Raw genomic sequence first — 5829 nt, forward strand, 5'->3', positions numbered from 1 at the left:
TTACACAATCAACACACTCAAATATACTCCTCAATTGTCATAATCACTCAAAATTATTTTTATCCACTCCATAACTCCCTTAGGTCTACTTTGGAACGAAACAAAAACCATTCTATCAGGTCGTAGCACTACGACGCTACGAACTAGCCTATAATGCTCAAAAGTGGCGATGCAGCTTTACACTCTCAGGTTTCTTATATTAATATCTTCATGCCATGCATTGTTGCTAGAATGGCCTTGAGACCCCAATGCCTTAGGTTTTTCTTCCAAATTATTCTCATCCGGTGTTGCAATCCTCAAAAGTCGCATTGTCGCGCTAAGCTCATGGGAATCTATCATGAAATTTGGAGCTACAAGCGGCGCGCTGCGTATACTTTAATTTATTCCTCTCCAACTTGCTCTTTTAGCATAAGACCAAGATCACGTGGATGGGTTGTCCCATATTCCTTTCCTTAAATATACCTAACTCTTAACATAAGACCATCGGATGACATAGACAAACCTAATGGACTATGCTCATCCTTTTTAGGTTCCTTATAACACTTAATAATAGAACTTAAGTTATAAAATATATCAATAAATTATTAAAGTCGCGTATGATTTAAATTGAAAGTATCTAGTTATACTTAAGCACACTTATTCTAAAATTATAACGTCGACACTAAACATTTAGTTAGATGTTAATTAACACCTTTTTATCACATATTATAAATTGTAATAAGCATATTTTATCCTATCTTAAGCTTATGAAATAGTTAAAATTTTGTCTCTTATTGCTTATTTGAGTGATATAATGATGGGCTAGTGGTATTATGTATATTAAAAGTTGTTGTTTATGTAAATCCATAGAAAACATTATATTCATGCTTAACATTAAGACATGTTTATCAAAATAAAAGATGTGATAAAACAAATAAAATCTAGACTAAATTACTTGTGTTGTATCTAATGTCATATGCTATGTAATCTAACTTTTTTTTTTTTGTTTTTAGGAAAGATGAGGGTCATGCCCAACTTTATTAAGAAAAAATAAAGAGAAACAACTTGAACACTCAAATTACAAATCACGCAACGAAAGAGAAAACAAACTCGAAAAAAATTACCAAGAAAAAAACAAGGGCAACAAAGAAAAACCAAACTAACAAACAAAGTAACACACAATCAATAACACTAGCAACAAAAATAAAAGACTCTAAGACAACAAACAACAACAACATCAGCAGCAAGACCAACAACATAAATAATAACACTTTATATATCCCGTGCACATTAGAATCTTCTAGGACATGCACCTCAAAATCTATTCAAACTATTGAGATAAAGAGATATTGGCTCCTTGCAAAGGAAACTTCTACACATTCTATAGAAATAATCAGAATGGAAGGTTCAAAAAAAGAACCTCCAGAAGACAGCAAGTCTAACAACACAAAAATTAAAGCAACAACTAGTACCTCCAGAATAGAAAGAAGATAGAATAAATATTAACTCGGCCAAACCCATAAACAAAACAAAAAGACTAACCAAATTCTAAGAAATTAATATCACAGTAAAGGAAGCATAAATTAAGGTCATCTAATATAAGATCACAATTTATGAAAAAACCTAAAAGCATCACAAATACTGGTTGAACATTCATTATATGTTTGAAAAGGATTTCATTTAGATTTAATGAAAACATAAAGGTAAATGAGAACACCTAAGTAGAATCTCAAAAGAATGGCAAAATCTCAAAATTAAGGAATAGGTGCATCATAGCTAAACTAATTAACAACCATAGAAGGGAAAATCAAGAGTAGCATCTAAAATAACAATACAATATCTAAAAACCATATCAGAGTGAATACGATAAAAGAGAAAGATACATAAAAACCACTAACAAAGGCAACAACACAATCCACAAGAGTGCCAAAATGAAGAAAACATAAAGTTGAAAGATGGAAGATCACCAAATAGTCAGAAAACCAACCAGCCATTTCAACCCTCAAACAATTATTACGAGATGATCGCGATGATTGAGGTTTGAGTATGAAGTAGGTGGCGATCAATCTATACGTTCAAATCCAATATTTTGCATAAACAAATGAAACAAGCAAAGTAAAATACTCTAATAAAAATATTTCTTTTTGGATTTTTTATTTTTAATTTTTTATTATTAGTATTTCTTTAATAATAATAATTTTTTTATGGTATATATATTATCTTTAAATTTTTTAATTTATCAAAACTATTTAATTCAATTGTTACCTTCCCTGGCAACGACGCCAAAAAACTTGATCCGACTTTTTTGTTGTTATAGATTGTGTAAAATTTAATTAAATATAATCAATTAATATTCAGATTCTATGCAATTATTAGTATTTCTTTAATAATAATAATTTTTTTATGGTATATATATTATCTTTAAATTTTTTAATTTATCAAAACTATTTAATTCAATTGTTACCTTCCCTGGCAACGACGCCAAAAAACTTGATCCGACTTTTTTGTTGTTATAGATTGTGTAAAATTCTTTTAAAATATTATCAAATCAAATATGCAAAATTTAAAACAATAAATATTAATCTATTAACTATGTTTATGTAACGGAGATTCTTATGTGAAAAAACATCCTTCCCACTACAATGAGGCTATGGTAAAATGAGTTGAGATAAATGTTCAAAATATGTATTGCGCCAAATAAGAGCAATTTAAATTCTCTACCCTGATATAGTGCATAGAAAATTCATTGGTTGATCTTAGTGAATAGTCCCTAAATCCGTGGCTAAGCTAGGAGGATATAGGCTCCCACTCCAGAGCTCTTACTTCCCTTCACCTGAAGGCTAGCTCTCGCTTCAGTTTTTAAATATTAAGACTGAATTGAGGATTTTAGTCTGTCACCCTAAATGTTCTTCAATTCTACACCTAACAAAAAATATTTTCCTATTTAGTTGCACTTAATTCCATAAATGATGTTCTCCTTCATGCAATCAAATGTGATCCTTACTCTGTTGTAGAACTCTTACTCCATTTCCCGGATCATATGTTTCACAACACATTTTAACAATTCAATGGCCAGATCGAAAAGTAAATTAAGTTTGGAGTTGAAAATTCATCACAATATAATTTACAATTTAATTTTGGCACATTCATATTATCTCTTCATTTCACCATATCTCAGAGTAGGGAGAAAGATAGACGGAACTACTCAGACTTCATGAGAAAGAAATAGTAAAACACAAATTTCATATATGAAAGTGCCTACAACACGTACAAAAAAATAATACTTATTTGAAAACTCTTTCTCAAAGCAAATCCTTTGTACCCTTTCCTTAGAATTGCGGGAAAAAGTAATCTCTCACTTTTCTCCTTTTCCAACACTCTTACAGAAAGTTTCAAACTAAATCTCACCACAAAAACTCTAAACTTTGAAAGCAAAATCACTAATTGACTCCAATATGGAAGTGGAATGGAATGATGTTGTGCAAAAAATGAAAGTAGAGGAATGAAAGACATAGAGGAGCGCTTTTTTGATGAAATTCGGCCCCAAATAGAGCCCAAGGTCTGTTCTCCAAGAGGTGCCTCCAAAAACTCTTCAAAAAATCGTTCAAATACATCGAACCTTCTAGAAACAGGGCCTGCACAGCCTTTGGCACCGTCGGCGCTGGTCTGGCGCTGAGTAAAAAATCTCTACATTAATTTGTTCTGCGCCGTCGGTCTACCCTCGGTGCTGCCGGTGCTGAGCATTTCTTATATTTTTTGTGTATCAAAATCCCCCAAACTTACATGTTACTTGTCCTCAAGTAACTCTTTTACTACATAAAAAAATATGACTTATGATAAATACCTTAACTTTTATACTTCCATATTTTAGTTTTTCAAATATAATAGTCTAACTTAAGAAAAATTTAAAACAACTCCAGTTAATGTAAAAGGTGTAAAGATATTCAATAATTAAGTCTAAGGTTTCTGATCCTTTATTTCTTTCAAGAAAAATTACAATTTGTTATATTAAAGTCACTTAGCAAATTCATATGAAGAACAATTTCATAAAAATTTATTAATAATTAAGTTAACATTCAAATAAAAAGTTTAGAAAATGTGTTCAAGTCTTTTTCCTTAAGTTGATTCAAGTGAAGCCAATTTTTAATTAGACATCTCCTCATGCTTCTCCCCATATATATTTTTTTTCTTTTTCTTTTTTTTTCAGGATAAATTTTAATCCCCTTTTTCTTTTCTTTCTTTCTTTTCTTCTCTTTTTTTTATATGTAAGGATTACTATATCTGGATAACCTTTAATGATTTTGAACTTCACTATCTTCTTCTTAAAGTTAAAAACTTTTTACATTTCTTTACTTAACAAATTTATATTAACTTAAAAATTTCATAAACTTTTTGCTCCAATTCTACTGGTAAGTGACAAGTTTTTCCATAAATTAATCTAAATGAGGACATTCCTGTAGGTGTTTTATAAGCTATCCTATAAGCACATAATGCAATATCTAATCTAGCAGACCAATCAAATTTATTAGGATTTACAGTCTTTCCAAAAAATTTTTAATTTGATGATTAGATACTTCTACTAGATGAATAGTTTGGGGATGATAAGATATTGAAATTCTACGTATAATATCATACTTTTCGACCAATTTTTCAATTCTTTTATTCCTAAAATGAGATCCCTCATCAGTAGTGACTACTCTTGGCATTGCATATCTTGTAAAAATATTTTTGATAAAAAATTTTGAAACACTTTGAGCATCACATCGAGATAAAGCTATTGCTTCAATCCACTTTGATACATAGTATATTGTAATATATATATATATATATATATATATATATATGGCGTCAATGGCGGGCTGCTCTGCTAGGGGTTCGCCCGCTCGCGCCCCCCTCGTTTGAAACATTTCATTTCTTCTAGAAATATTTTCTACTCGTTGAAATCGATCGCATGTTTTAATATATTCATTAACATCTCTAAAAAGAGTAGGCCAATAAAATTCAGCTTACAAAATCTTATATGCAGTTCTATTTGATCCAAAATGTCATCCAAATTCAGAATCATGACATCTTTCAATTATTTGTTGAGTTTCCTCATAAAGCACACATCTTCTAATAATTAGATATTTACATTGTTTATATAAATATGAGTCATCCCAAAAAAAGAATTTTGAATCATATATAAATTTATTTTATTGTGGTTTTTTGATATGAGGTGGTAAGATATCACTTACAATAAAATTTATTATATTAGCATACCAAGGTACATTCATTTCATCAATACAATAATTATTCATCAGTGAAATTTTCTAAAACTTCATTTGCAAAATTAGTTAATATTTCTCTTTCTAGTCTAGACAAATGATCAGCTATTTGATTATCATTTCTCTTTCTATCAACTATAGTAAAATCAAACTCTTGCAATAGAATTATCCATCCAATTAATCTTGGTCTAGTATCCTTCTTTTGCATTAAATATTTAATAGCAGAATGATCTGTATGCACTATACATTTAGTTCCAATTAAGTAAGGTCTAAATTTATCAAAGGCATAAATAATAGCTAATAACTCTCTTTCAGTAGTAGTGTAGTTAATTTGAGCATCATTTAGAGTTTTACTAGCATAATATATTACTTTAAAAACTTTATTGTGCATTTGTCCTAAAACAGTCCTAATAGTATAATCATTCGCATCACACATTATTTCAAATGGTTTTTCCCAATCAGATGAAACTATTATAGGTGCAGCGATTACTTTTTCTTTCAATAATTCAAATGTTTTTATGCATTCCTTGTTAAAATCAAATTTTGTATCTTTTTCTAAAAGTTGGCATAATGACTTAGTTATTTT

This window comes from Phalaenopsis equestris, unplaced genomic scaffold (genome assembly GCF_001263595.1).
Source record: "Phalaenopsis equestris unplaced genomic scaffold, ASM126359v1 Scaffold000271, whole genome shotgun sequence".
In the NCBI taxonomy this organism is placed as follows: domain Eukaryota; kingdom Viridiplantae; phylum Streptophyta; class Magnoliopsida; order Asparagales; family Orchidaceae; genus Phalaenopsis; species Phalaenopsis equestris.